The sequence below is a fragment of the Eleutherodactylus coqui genome, chromosome 7 (assembly GCF_035609145.1).
Source record: "Eleutherodactylus coqui strain aEleCoq1 chromosome 7, aEleCoq1.hap1, whole genome shotgun sequence".
NCBI classification, from domain to species: domain Eukaryota; kingdom Metazoa; phylum Chordata; class Amphibia; order Anura; family Eleutherodactylidae; genus Eleutherodactylus; species Eleutherodactylus coqui.
In genome coordinates, this window is record NC_089843.1 from 200,177,677 (window position 1) to 200,193,135 (window position 15,459).

The 15,459-nt window shown below is 49.2% G+C and overlaps 1 pseudogene; it reads right to left on the reverse strand.

Moving 5' to 3' along the window:
- Positions 1–1,374: 1,374 nt before the first annotated feature.
- On the reverse strand, positions 1,375–1,586 carry LOC136574086 (U2 spliceosomal RNA; annotated as a pseudogene).
- Between the last annotated feature and the right edge of the window lie 13,873 nt (positions 1,587–15,459).

The following is a 15,459-nucleotide window of genomic DNA, read 5'->3' on the forward strand; positions in this document are numbered from 1 at the left end:
GGGCTCCGGGATTGTTGTTTCTCTTTACGATTGTGGTTTAAACGTGTTACTCACATGTCCCTGTCTGTAACCACCTAGTAAATAGGGGTGAGCTCCGGGCATCTATCCATATCGCCCAGGTGTGATACAATTTATCATAGCCTGATGGCTCATCTCGAAGCCTCATTCTCTCCATACGCTCTATTTCGTGGATCATTATTATTTTTAGCGGAGTGCATTTTTTATGCAGCACACAAGGGGGAGACAGCGGCCTACCAAAATCTAGTTGGCTGCTGCTGTGGCTTTCTTTTTTTAAAAAAAAAGGTAGGTTCCGGTCTTCCATGGTGAGGAATAGGCAGGGAGGTTCCGTTTTTGCCAGCTGGGGAATGCTTATAGGCAAGGCCTTATCCCTGGTGGTGCATGTAACGTCAGACCACGTTTCAGACATGCAGCAGCAGCGGTGGCAGCAGCAGCATTCAGTCAGTCAGTGGCTGACAAACGAGCTCCATGCAAGTTTACATTAAACAGACACATTTCTTTCTTTACTGTATTGACTGCGGTCTGTAATCGAGCGGTTGAACTGTTTGTGTCCATGCATTGAATAAAGGAATACATGCTTGTAAAGTAGACGTCCGTTCGTTGGAGTTCTTTGCTCCCCGAGTGTTGCTCCATCTCTAAACGTTGGCCTGGATCTTCATGGACGAATACTGCCCATCCCACGTGGAGCGTGTGTCTCAGCCCGCGTGGAGTGCTGCAGTCCAATGAGGTATTCCGTGCTACATAGCAAGCCTCGGGCCTGTGTGATTGGGGTACCGCTGCTGTCTGTCCACTCTGAAGCGCGCATCCGGGGCCGGCCGCTTTTCGACTACCAGCGAGTGCAGGTCACACACACTGGCTGGTTGGAATGGCCTAGCATTATCCTGATCCGGAGGTGTAACTTGAAGCTGCGGGGCCCCATTCCAAATCTGGAACTGGGCCCCTAAACTATAAAGCTTCATTGATAGCATTGGTTTACAATGTGGGGAAGAGAGACTTTATGGGCCCCCTGCACATACACCCATGACCCGAATACGTGGAGCATACAGACGCAGGCTGCCAGGATACGCTGTGCCTGCCCGATGTTTTCAACTTGGCTATTAGCGCAGCGGTAGGTACGAACTATAGAGTGCGGCTGCCATATGAACTGGTGTGTGTGTGTGTTGTTATGCTTCCAGTTGTACCTGTGCTGTGCACACTCTGACAGACGCAGCTGCTCAGTGGATACAATGTTGCGAGCTCCACGGCAGCAGACGGGCTGAGTGTCAATCAAAGTGCTTGGGTGGTAGCAGCAGCAGCCGCCACAGCTGCGCTGCACCTCTTGCTCGTCGTTTCTGTTTTTGAATACTGAAATAAGAAAGGGGGTGCACCGGTCCTGGAGGTACTGCAATACCAGGTCAATGCGTGGAGTGGACAGAGCAAGCTCTTTTTCCAGCTCCCTGTTCTAAAGATCCATTTAATATATGGTCCCCAGATAGGGGACGTATCAGATATTAAACTGATAAGAACAGATTTTTTTTTAAGTTTACATCCCCATTTAGTGGGGTGACTTTATTGGCACAAAAAGAGTTTTACAATTCGATTAACATATTAAGAACATTTTAAAACCTAAAATGTTCTAAAAACCAAAAACTCTTTAAAAATACACAATTTATACATATAAAATGGGCACGTGGTGGCATCACAATATGGAACTCCACTCACTTAAAAGCCATTTTCTGGATAAAATCGGAAAGTTCTTTTTATCTATTATAAAATAATCATACATCTCACTAAAACAAATAGATAAAACATCCTGCACAGATAAAATCTCGTGTTTTAAACAATAAAATGTTTCGGGCCTTCCATAGAGCTGCCTTCACGCAGTTGATGGTCTTCCATGCCATTATCCTCTCGGTCCATGTGGGGCACTCCAGACATCCATACAGCGCGGTCTCCATCTTTAGTTCTTTGATCCGGGTGATTTTTATCAGAAGAGGGCTTATCTTAGTCCATATGAATTTAGAAAAATAACAGGTCCACATCAGATGTTGTACGCTTTCATCCTCTCGACATCCAGGTCTTGGGCAGGCGGCAGAGTTGGTCAGCCCTCTTCGATGCTGGAATGCCCGGCATGGAAGACACTCGTGAACGCAGCTCCAGGCAAGGTCCTTCTGAGAATTAAAAAGAGAGTTGTCGTTAACCATCCTCCAGATTTGCTTGGTTCTCTCTTCGTTAAAATTCCCTGCAGGCGCCATAAAACCACTTTCCTTAATATCTTTATACGTTTTTTTTTACTGTTTAAAAGATATTGTACCGTCTTATCGCTAAAATCATATAAAATCACTACCTTTGCTAAAATCTTGTAGTCTTCTGCTAGGTTAAAAGAGTAGGGGGAATTTAAAACTGGAAAACCACCCATGTCTCCGCATAAAATAACCTGTGTTAAAACGTATGAAGTAAGACCAGTAGTGATTCTTAAAAACAGCGTTAAGACACATGCTAAAAAACTTAGTTAAAAGAAAAGCTCTAAAATCAGGGAAATCCTTCCCCCCCCCCCCATAGGTTTGGGTTTTAAAACGATCTCTCTTCTAAGTTTTTCCATTTTGCAGTTCCATAAGAAAGTGAAGCATGCATTTATGATCTTCTTTAGCAGCCGGTCTGGAGGGGGAAACACCAGACTAAGATATAATAAAATGGGTAAGATAATCATTAGAGATGAGCGAACGTACTCGTCCGAGCTTGATATTCGTGCGAATATTAGGGTGTTCGGGATGCTCGTTACTCTTAACGAGCACCACGCGGTGTTCCGGTTACTTTCAGTTTCCTCTCTGAGACGTTAGCGCGCTTTTCTGGCCAATTGAAAGACAGGGAAGGCATTACAACTTCCCCCTGTGACGTTCAAGCCCTATACCACCCCCCTGCTGTGAGTGGCTGGGGCGATCAGATGTCACCCGAGTATAAAAGTCGGCCCCTCCCGCGGCTCGCCTCAGATGCCTTGTGAGTTAGCTGAGGGAAAGTGCTGCTGGTGCCGGAGCTGCTGTAGGGAGAGTGTTAGGAGTTAGTGTAGGCTTCAAGAACCCCAACGGTCCTTCTCAGGGCCACATCTATCCGTGTGCAGTACTGTGGAGGGTGCTGTTAGCAGTTTTGCACAAATTCTTTTTTTTTCAAAATCGGCAGTCTGCAGAGCATTGCGCCTTGCAGTAATACTACAGGGAGAGAATTGTGTAGGCAGGGCCAGAAGACATATATTATTGATTGAATATAGTCAGTGGGCCCTCCGTTTCCAAAAAAGGGAAAAATTGTATTTGTCCTGCAGTCTTGCGCCAATTTATTTCCTGCCTGGGAAAAGTAACCGCTGTGCTGCACTTCATATAACTGCATTTCTGTGCAACACATATCTTATCTGATTGAATATAGTCAGTGGGCCCTCCGTTTCCTAAAAAGGGAAACATTCTATTTGTCCTGCAGGCTTGCGCCAATTTATTTGCTGCCTGTGAAAATTCTCCGCTCTGCTGCACTTCATATAACTGCATTTCTGTGCAACACATCTTATCTGATTGAATATAGTCAGTGGGCCCTCCGTTTCCCAAAAAGGGAAACATTCTATTTGTCCTGCAGGCTTGCGCCAATTTATTTGCTGCCTGTGAAAAGTAACCGCTCTGCTGCACTTCATATAACTGCATTTCTGTGCAACACATATCTTATCTGATTGAATATAGTCAGTGGGCCCTCCGTTTCCCAAAAAGGGAAACATTCTATTTGTCCTGCAGGCTTGCGCCAATTTATTTGCTGCCTGTGAAAAGTCTCCGCTCTGCTGCACTTCATATAACTGCATTTCTGTGCAACACATATCTTATCTGATTGAATATAGTCAGTGGGCCCTCCGTTTCCCAAAAAGGGAAACATTCTATTTGTCCTGCAGGCTTGCGCCAATTTATTTGCTGCCTGTGAAAAGTCTCCGCTCTGCTGCACTTCATATAACTGCATTTCTGTGCAACACATATCTTATCTGATTGAATATAGTCAGTGGGCCCTCCGTTTCCCAAAAAGGGAAACATTCAATTTGTCCTGCAGGCTTGCGCCAATTTATTTGCTGCCTGTGAAAAGTCTCCGCTCTGCTGCACTTCATATAACTGCATTTCTGTGCAACACATATCTTATCTGATTGAATATAGTCAGTGGGCCCTCCGTATCCCAAAAAGGGAAACATTCTATTTGTCCTGCAGGCTTGCGCCAATTTATTTGCTGCCTGGGAAATCACTGGTAATACAGCATGCTGAGGGGTAGGGGTAAGCCTAGAGGACGTGGACGTGGCCGAGGACGCGTAGGCCCAAGTGAGGGTGTGGGCACAGGGCGAGCTCCTGATCAAGGCGTATCGCAGCCGACTGCTGCGCGATTAGGAGAGAGGCACGTTTCTGGCGTCCCCACATTCATTGCCCAATTAATGGGTCCACGCGGGAGACCTTTATTAGAAAATGAGCAGTGTGAGCAGGTCCTGTCGTGGATGGCAGAAAGTGCTTCGAGCAAGCTATCATCCACCCACAGTTCTGCGCCGTCCAGTGCTGCAAATCCAAATCCTCTGGCTGCTACTCCTCCTTCCTCCCAGCCTCCTCACTCCACTACAATGACACATGCTCAGGAGCGGGCAGACTCCCAGGAACTGTTCTCGGGCCCCTGCTCAGATTGGGCAGCAGTGGTTCCTCTCCAAGCAGAGGAGTTTATCGTCACTGATGCCCAACCATTCGAAAGTTCCCGGGGTCCGGGGGATGAGGCTGGGGACTTCCGGCAACTGTCTCAAGACCTTTCAGTGGGTGAGGAGGACGATGACGATGAGACACAGTTGTCTTGCAGTGAGGTAGTAGTAAGGGCAGTAAGTCCGAGGGAGGAGCGCACAGAGGATTCGGAGGAAGAGCAGCAGGACGATGAGGTGACTGACCCCACCTGGTGTGCAACGCCTACACAGGACAGGTCTTCAGAGGGGGAGGCACGGGCAGCAGCAGGGCAGGTTGCAGGAGGCAGTGCGGTGTCCAGGGGTAGAGGCAGGGCCAGACCAAATAATCCACCAACTGTTTCCCAAAGCACACCCTCGCGCCATGCCACCCTGCAGAGGCCGAGGTGCTCTAAGGTCTGGCAGTTTTTCACAGAGACGCCTGACGACCGACGAACAGTGGTGTGCAACCTTTGTCGCGCCAAGATCAGCCGGGGAGCCACCACCAACAGCCTCACCACCACCAGCATGCGCAGACATATGATGGCCAAGCACCCCACAAGGAGGGACGAAGGCCGTTCACCGCCTCCGGTTTGCACCGCTGCCTCTCCCCCTGTGCCCCAACCTGCCACTGAGATCCAACCCCGCTCTGAGGACACAGGCACTACCGTCTCCTGGCCTGCACCCACACCCTCACCTCCGCTGTCCTCGGCCCCATCCACCAATGTCTCGCACCGCACCGTCCAGCCGTCGCTAGCGCAAGTGTTTGAGCGCAAGCGCAAGTACGCCGCCACGCACCCGCACGCTCAAGCGTTAACCGTCCACATAGCCAAATTTATCAGCCTTGAGATGCTGCCGTATAGGGTTGTGGAAACGGAGTCCTTCAAAAGTATGATGGAGGCGGCGGCCCCACGCTACTCAGTTACCAGTCGCCACTACTTTTCCCGATGTGCCGTCCCAGCCCTGCACGACCACGTCTCCCGCAACATTGTACGCGCCCTCACCAACGCGGTTACTGCCAAGGTCCACTTAACAACGGACACGTGGACAAGCACAGGCGGCCAGGGCCACTACATCTCCCTGACTGCACATTGGGTGAATTTAGTGGAGGCTGGGACAGAGTCAGAGCCTGGGACCGCTCACGTCCTACCCACCCCCAGAATTGCGGGCCCCAGCTCGGTGCTGGTGTCTGCGGCGGTGTATGCTTCCTCCACTAAAGCACCCTCCTCCTCCTCCTCCGCAACCTCTGTCTCGCAATCAAGATGTGTCAGCAGCAGCAGCACGTCGCCAGCAGTCGGTGTCGCGCGGCGTGGCAGCACAGCGGTGGGCAAGCGTCAGCAGGCCGTGCTGAAACTACTCAGCTTAGGAGATAAGAGGCACACGGCCCACGAACTGCTGCAGGGTCTGACAGAGCAGACCGACCGCTGGCTTGCGCCGCTGAGCCTCCAACCGGGCATGGTCGTGTGTGACAACGGCCGTAACCTGGTGGCGGCTCTGCAGCTCGGCAGCCTCACGCACGTGCCATGCCTGGCCCACGTCTTTAATTTGGTGGTTCAGCGCTTTCTGAAAAGCTACCCACGCCTGTCAGACCTGCTCGTAAAGGTGCGCCGGCTCTGCGCACATTTCCGCAAGTCCCACACGGACGCTGCCACCCTGCGGACACTGCAACATCGGTTTAATCTGCCAGTGCACCGACTGCTGTGCGACGTGCCCACATGGTGGAACTCTACGCTCCACATGTTGGCCAGGCTCTATGAGCAGCGTAGAGCTATAGCCGAATACCAACTCCAACATGGGCGGCGCAGTGGGAGTCAGCCTCCTCAATTCTTTTCAGAAGAGTGGGCCTGGTTGGCAGACATCTGCCAGGTCCTTGGAAACTTTGAGCAGTCTACCCAGGTGGTGAGCGGCGATGCTGCAATCATTAGCGTAACCATTCCTCTGCTATGCATCTTGAGAAGTTCCCTGCAAACCATAAAGGCAGCCGCTTTGCGCTCGGAAACAGAGCCGGGGGAAGACAGTATGTCGCTGGATAGTCAGAGCACCCTCCTGTCTATATCTCAGCGCGTTCAGGAGTAGGAGGAGGAGCATGAGGAGGAGGGGGAAGAGACAGCTTGGCCCACTGCTGACGGTACCCATGCTGCTTGCCTGTCATCATTTCAGCGTGTATGGCCTGAGGAGGAGGAGGAGGAGGATCCTGAAAGTGATCTTCCTAGTGCGGACAGCCATGTGTTGCGTACAGGTACCCTGGCACACATGGCTGACTTCATGTTAGGATGCCTTTCTCGTGACCCTCGCGTTACACGCATTCTGGCCACTACGGATTACTGGGTGTACACACTGCTCGACCCACGCTATAAGGAGAACCTTCCCACTCTCATTCCCGAAGAGGAAAGGGGTTCGAGAGTGTTGCTATACCACAGGACCCTGGCGGACAAGCTGATGGTAAAATTCCCATCCGACAGCGCTAGTGGCAGAAGGCGCAGTTCCGAGGGCCAGGTAGCAAGGGAGGTGCGGAGATCGAGCAGCATGTACAGCCCAGGCAGTGCAACAGTCTTTAAGGGCCTGGACAGCTTTATGGCTCCCCAGCAAGACTGTGTCACCGCTCCCCAGTCAAGGCTGAGTCGGCGAGAGCACTGTAAAAGGATGGTGAGGGAGTACGTAGCCGATCGCACGACCGTCCTCCGTGACGCCTCTGCCACCTACAACTACTGGGTGTCGAAGCTGGACACGTGGCCTGAACTAGCGCTGTATGCCCTGAAGGTGCTTGCTTGTCCTGCGGCTAGCATCTTGTCGGAGAGGGTGTTTAGTGTGGCTGGGGGAATCATCACAGATAAGCGTACCCGCCTGTCAACCGACAGTGCCGACAGGCTAACACTCATCAAGATGAACAAAGCCTGGATTTCCCCAGACTTCTCTTCTCCACCAGCGGACAGCAGCGATACCTAATCAATACGTAGGCTGCACCCGCGGATGGAAGCATCGTTCTCTCTCACCATCCAAAACGGGGACATTTCTGCTTCATCAATCTGTGTATAATATTCCTCCTCCTCCTCCTCCTCCTCCTCCTCCTCCTGAAACCTCACGTAATCACGCTGAACGGGCAATTTTTCTTAGGGCCACAAGGCTCACTCATATAATTTTTCTAAAAATTTTTTATACGTTTCAATGCTCTTAAAAGCGTTGGAACTTTAACTTGAAACAATTTTTCGTTAAACTGGGCTGCCTCCAGGCCTAGTTACCACTTAAGCCACATTAACCAAAGCGATTAATGGGTTTCACCTGCCATCTTGGTTGGGCATGGCCAATTTTTACTGAGGTACATTAGTACAGTTGGTACACCAATTTTTTTGGGCCCTCACCTACAGTGTAATCATAGCAATTTGTATGTTCTTCGCCTGCACTCATGGTACAGAAAGGTGTGTGGGGTTGGCCTACACTTTAGCTACATAAATGTAACTTGGGCCTTGGCTATACTGCAGCTACTGAAATGGAACTAAGACTGCACTCCCACTATACTGCTGCTTCGGAATTGTTCCTGGGGCCTGTGTAGGCTGCTACTATTACTTAAATGGAACTTAGACTATGCTCCTCCTATACTGCTGCTTCAGAATTGTTACGGGGGCCTGCCTTGAGTGCTACTATTACTGAAATGGAACAAAGACTGCGCTCCCACTATATTGCTGCTTCGGAATTGTTACTGGGCCTGTCTTGAGTGCTACTATTACTGAAATGGAACTAATACTGTGCTCCCCCTATAATGCTGCTAGTGATATGTTAGTGGGGCCTGTCCTAATGCTACGGCTGAAATGTTACGAATTATGGGCTCTGCCTATACCGCTGCTAATGGTATGTCTCTGGGGTGTGGAAACAGAGGCTTTCCAAAGACATGATGGCGGCGAGGCCATTTCCCACCAACGCGGTTACTGTTAAGGTGCATATAACCACGGACACGTGGAGAGGACACGTAGTGCCTCAAAAACATCCCCCTCCTCCTCCAACAATGAGAACATTCTTGGCAAATGCCTTTGCATTGGTTCGTCTGGTGGCAGTCCAAGAATTTCACCTTTACCGACACAACAAGAGAGCCCCCCCACCATCCCCCCGCCACGGCCCACTTAATCCTGGCCACATTCCGAAAACCAACAAAATAAAACCGCGCTACTTGGTCCGCAGTCACCACCACATTACCACCAACGCGGTTACTGTTAAGGTGCATATAACCACGGACAGGTGGAGAGGACACGTAGTGCCTCAAAAACATCCCCCGCCACGGCCAACTTAATCCTGGCCACATTCCGAAAACCAACAAAATACAACCGCGCTACTAGGTCCGCAGTCACCACCACATTACCACCAACGCGGTTACTGTTAAGGTACATATTACCAGTCTGACTGGGGCATGCAGACACCTTGACAGAATGAATAGTGTGTGGCACATAGGTTCCCCATTGCTATGCCCACGTGTGCAGCTCCTGATGGCGGTGGCACAGGATTATATTTCTCATTGCTTCTGTACAGCATTGTGGGCTATCGCCCCACCACTTTTAAAGAGGGTCGCTGCCTAGCCGTGCCAACCCTCTGCAGTGTGTGCCTGCAGTTCCTCCTCATGGCAGACGCACTTATAAATAGACATGAGGGTGGTGTGGCATGAGGGCAGCTGAAGGCTGCGCAGGGACAGTTTGGTGTGCGCTGTGGACACTGCGTCGTGCAGGGGGGAGGGGGGTTGGGCAGCATGTAACCCAGGAGAAGTGGCAGCAGAGTGTCATGCAGGTAGTGATTGTGCTTTGTTGTAGGTAGTGTGGTGCTTAGCTAAGGTATGCCATGCTAATGAGGGCTTTTCAGAAGTAAAAGTTGTTGGGAGGGGGGGGGGCCCACTCTTGCCGGTATTGTGGCTTAATAGTGGGACCTGGGAACTTGAGATGCAGCCCAACATGTAGCCCCTCGCCTGCCCTATCCGTTGCTGTGTTGTTCCCATCACTTTCTTGAATTGCCCAGATTTTCACACATGGAAACCTTAGCGAGCATCGGCGAAATACAAAAATGCTCGGGTCGCCCATTGACTTTAATGGGGTTCGTTACTCGAAACGAACCCTCGAGCATTGCGAAAATTTCGTCCCGAGTAACGAGCACCCGAGCATTTTGGTGCTCGCTCATCTCTATTTATTTTTTGTGCCACCAAGTCCCAACTGGTAAAACCATTGTTGGACTCATTAAAGGAGACCTCTAAAATCTGCACGGAATCAGAAACAGGTACAGGAATGTCCGATAAAAGCATGTCTCCAATATTTAAAATGTTGCTTTTATTAAAATTCACTTTAAAACCAGAGGAGCAGCAAAAATACTGAATTTGTTTTAGAGTCTTTTGAATTGAGAGGGTATCCCTGCAGAGCACCGCGACATCATCCATGTACCCCACTACTTTAGCCTCGATACCCCCCCCACCCCCACCCGGAAGGGGGGTTCCTCTGATCTGCTTGTCCTTCCGTAATGCGCATAAAAGAGGCTCCAGTGCACATATAAAAAGTAGTGGGGACAAGGGACACCCCTGTTTCACCCCGGATTTTAAAAGGACATCCTGTGTCTTAAAACCGTTTACTAAAATCTTACTCGTGCAGTTTTCATAAAAGGCTCTTAGGGACAATAAAAAGCCTTCTGGTATACCCATCTTCTCTAAAACCTTAAAAAGATAAAAGTGCGACACTCTGTCAAAGGCCTTCTCAAAATCTATAGATAAAATGGCAATTTTACCATGCCTTGACTTGGTGTCGCTGATGCAGTCTTTTAAAAGGTTGAGATTGTCGTGAATCGCCCTCCCAGGGATGCCACAGACTTGATTTTGATGTATTATTTTGTGAATTATCTGTTTCAGTCTGTTAGCGCAGATTTTGGCCATGATTTTGTAGTCGGAGTTTAGAAGGGTGATGGGTCTCCAGTTTTTTATATCAGTCTTGTCTCCTTTCTTGTACAACAGAGACACCTCACCCTTCCTCCACGACCCTGGGAGGCTTTTGGAATTAAAAATTTCACTAAAAAGAATAAAAATCCTCTTTTAAAATCCCATAAAATGTAACATAAAACTCAATGGGTATACCGTCCGGACCAGGCACCTTGCCTGGTTTAAAACTACGGATGGTATCTAAAATCTCCTGCTCCGAGATATCACGCAATAAAAAACTCTGTGAGGCAGGATCTAAAACATCCGTGATCTCCTCTGAGTCCTTCATAAAACTTACATCCACACTCTTAGTGCTAAAAAGATCCGCATAAAAACCATGTACCTTTCCTAAAAGACCCTGTACATCTGTGACTCCGTCCAGTTCATTTAAAACATTTTTTATCTGTGATTTTCTTAAAAAAATACCTGGAGCAGGTCTCGTTTTCTTCGAGGTGTTTCACTCTAGAACGGTATATTATTTCTTTACCCTTCTGCTCCAGGCATTTGGCAATATCCTTTTTCACATCTAAAATCTCTTTTGTCACATCAATATCATGCTCTCTCATCTTGTACAGGGTCTGCAGACGGGTGTTTAGATTGGAATAAAAGGCCCGTTTCTCTTTGGCTTTAGAGATCCCAACCCTGATAAAATAGTCCTTAATCTTACTCTTCATCTTTTCCCACCACTGGCTGGTGGGAATGTTGGGATCTCTTACCCGTCTGCACTCTTTAAAAAAGGTAATAAAATCCGATAAAACCTGCGGATCTTGTAGAAGGGACACGTTCATCTTCCAGGCATTCTTACTGGTTCTCCTTCGTTCTTCAAGGTTTGCTTTAAAAAATAAAACCTTGTGGTCAGAGAATGTATTGGTAAAAACATCAGATCTAAAAGGTTGTACCTGGTGAGAGCAGAAGATAAAATCAATCCTGGAGCTGCAGGTGGTGTTGCTCCAGGTCACGCCGGCCTCTTCAGGTAAAAGTGGATTACATTTCTTAAAAACATCCGTAAGCAGGTGATCTGTTACGATGTTCTTCAGCATGTTGGCAGTTTTGTCATAGTTCCTGCTTACGGAGTTAGAGAACCGGCGTCCCCCCCTTAAAACACAATTAAAATCACCAGCTAAAACAAGGGGATAAGAACTGTTAATAAAAAGGGGTAAAATCTCCAACATTTCTGCTCTCACCTTCTTTTCTGGAGAACCATAAAAGTTTAGAAACTGCCATCTAATACCATTTAATAAAACTCTGACCAATAAAATTCTGCCTGGTAAAATTTCATAAAAATTTTCAATAAAAACGTTCCCTTTAAAAAGAATGGCGACCCCTGCTGATCTGGACTCGTTAGATCCAGACCAGACCGATGGACCGTGCACCCAATCTTTTTCATACTTCTTATATTGGGATTTGTGCGGGATGCCGCATTCCTGCAGGAAGAACACGGAAGCAGCAAAAATGGTAAGGTAGGTAAACAGGGCAGCCCGTCTCACTTTACTCTCGAGGCTTCTTACGTTGAAAGTGAGACAGGAAAGATCTGCCATCATTGAGTGGGTAGAAGGACGGTATCGTATATGCCCACGGTGCTCAACTTAAAAACCACACTCTCCGGCAATGCCAGAGACCCCGCTGGAGCTCTCATACCCCCCCCCCCGCATCCGAATCCACTGTGAACAGGGATGATGCTGGAGAGGAACTGCCATCACTCAGCTGGCCCCCCAGGACACCCGAGGCAGGAATGTCTGATAGGTCCCAGATGGACGACATAGGAAGTGTGCCCACCCCAGGGGTCGGCAAGTCGGCTTCATGGTGTTCGGTTTTCCCCTCTGCAGGGGTGGGTACTTCGCCCTTGGCCACCGCCTCGGAGGTTGCCCCCGCGTCCCCCGCCTGGCAGGCAGGGGCACTGGTGGCTGGCACCTTAGGGGGACCGTCCGGTTTCGCTGCGTCTGCAGGTACTTCCTTAGGTCCCCCCCGTGCCACCTCCGAGTACAAGGTGGCCTTCGAGCTTTTCCGCCTTTTCGTGGCTGCTGTGCTTCCCCCGGGGTCTTCTGCCTCGGGTACCTTCGCAGCCGGCGTCTCCTGCGGGCTGGGACCGGCTTCATTTGGACTCCCCTCTGTCCCAGGGACCTGGGGGTTGGAGTCCATCGGCCTATCCGCAGCCCTCCTCTTGCTACGCCGCTGCTCTTTTGCTGTACCTTCCTCATTTTGGGGGGGTCTGCTGGTGGTATCCATGTCCTCCGGTTCCTCTCCTTGGGGGGGTGCGGTTTGGTCTGCTGGCTTCCTTGGCTGCCCTCGCTGCTCCGTATTTCGTGCCCTATGACGACATTCAAAAAAAAGATGACCAACTCTGCCGCGTGTATCGCATTTTTTCGCCATAGGACACTGGTTGGTCTCGTGCTCTGAGCCACCACAATTCCTGCAGTTGACGCCGCAACTGTCTTTCTCATGGCCATATTTTCTACAGTTGCGGCAGTAGGCTGGCATTCCCGCAAAATAGAGGTCGCCACTCACGTTACCCAGTTTAAAACGAGCAGGCGGTAGTTTTAGACCCCCTGGGCACCCAGGGTCTTTAATACACATGACCTGAAATCTCCATTTAGATGTCCAAATACCAAGCTTATTCATAATCTTTCCCGTACACTTTACTGATTTGAAGTATCCACTTAGGAAGGCTTCTACTTCCTTCAGGTCAGCGTAGGGAGAATACATTTTAATCACCACAAGCTTGGTCACATCTAGGACGTGCTCAACCAGCTGGACACCCTCAAGCCGTGCATCTTGTTTTGTAGGAATCACATTAATCAAATCACTGAAAATAGCTTTCTGGGTAAAGGTAACGTTATAGGTCCTACGCTTGGGGTAGTCCTGTATCCCCAGTATCTCTCGTTTTTGTATGTTGAATACACCCATGAGCACGTCCTCCACCACATAACGCAGGCCACGTGTACCCGCCGCTTCATCGGTAAGAATAATTCTTATGGTATTTTGAATCCGGGCATAGGCCGGTATGGAGTCTGGGTCCGTACCCATGACTCCTTTTTTTTTTTTCTCTCTCTTTACAACACCGCTGTTGTAAGTTTCCTCAACTTGACCCAAGGGCCAAGCGGGCAAGGGGGATCGCGACTCGTTATCTCTAGGACTAGGCCCTCTCCCCAATAGCAGCAGGCGGGTTTAGCCCACCGAAGTGGGTGATCCCGCCAGGCCAAGGAGGGGGGTACCTGAGATACCCTCTGGCTAAGCTCTCCTGCACAAGTGCACTTGAACTTAGCCAAAAGGCCGAGAAGCGATAACCCGAAATGGGTTTCACCTGTAGCCCGGCCCGCCCAACTCCACTTCCAAGGCTTGAGGCAACACACTCAGCCGACACTCTGGGCGCACCCACAATGCACCCAGGCAGCCGGGAGAATTGGAAAACTTTGCATAGCCCCGCCCCACGCCTTCTCAACCGCGCCCTCCCTCCTCAGTCCTTCCTCTTGCACCGTGCTCACGCATCCTAGGCTTGCAGAGCCTGCTGCTGCTGCTGCAGGACTCGTCAGCTCCCTACAAAGGATGGTTAAGCCGGCGATGACACTAGAAGCAAGCACTAGTTTGTCTCTGAAGGTGCGTCGGCCGGTCGGTTGGAGGGATCTCTTCGGCCGGCCGCATTTCGAGTGGGGACGGATGGAAACTTTTAACCTAAAATAAGGGAAATTGGCTTCGGCCCCATAGGGCTGTATTGCCTTCCCCTGGGCCGTCATTAGTAGACCCTAGTAAGGAGAATATTAGAGCGGCATGGTCATCCGAAGAACTTAAAAACATACAGCAGGCCTTTTTTTCCCGCCATACATACATAACTACAGATTTTATATTTTTTTTACATATATATATATATATATATATATATATATATATATACACACACACACAAACAATCTTCAATCTATCTTTAATCTATATCTACAAAATCTGTAATTCAGAAATAAACCATATCTATATTCTACATAATTAATAAAGATAGATAGACTCACTCACATACATACATACTGTATGCAAATGAGCCAGGTGTTTGGAAGGCTGATGATGTCACTCCTTTGTGATGTCATGAGCCAGGTGTATGGCAGGCTGATGTCACTCCATTGTGATGTCATCAATTTAGAAGCATTAATACCGGGCTTGGCAGCCATTTTAGTCAGTCTCAGCTTCAGCTGGGAGACGGGAGATGGTCTTTATTTCCACCAAGAAACTGCAGAACTACCGGTAACTGCATCATTTTTATTTTATTCAATATAGGTTTTATTGGTTTCATGGAGGGGGGGAAACTTTTGCCTTATCTCAAAGCAATGTAAAAATAACTTTGACAATGAAACTTAATAAATCAATTTCGAGTTGAACTATATCATGTTTGTCTGTGATATTTTATAAGGTCTACAAACAGGGGAATGAGGGGAGGGTAAGGGGGGGGGGGGGCAAGGCCTTATCCCTGGTGGTGCATGTAACGTCAGACCACGTTTCAGACATGCAGCAGCAGCGGCGGTGGCAGCAGCACCAATCAGTCCGTCAGTGGCTGACAAACGAGCTCCATGCAAGTTTACATTAAACAGACACATTTCTTTCTTTACTGTATTGACTGCGGTCTGTAATCGAGCGGTTGAACTGTTTGTGTGTGCATGCATTGAATAAAGCAATACATCCTTGTAAAGTAGACGTCCGTTCGTTGGAGTTCTTTGCTCCCCGAGTGTTGCTCCATCTCTAAACGTTGGCCTGGATCTTCATGGACGAATACTGCCCATCCCACGTGGAGCGTGTATCTCAGCCCGCGTGGAGTGCTGCAGTCCAATGAGGTATT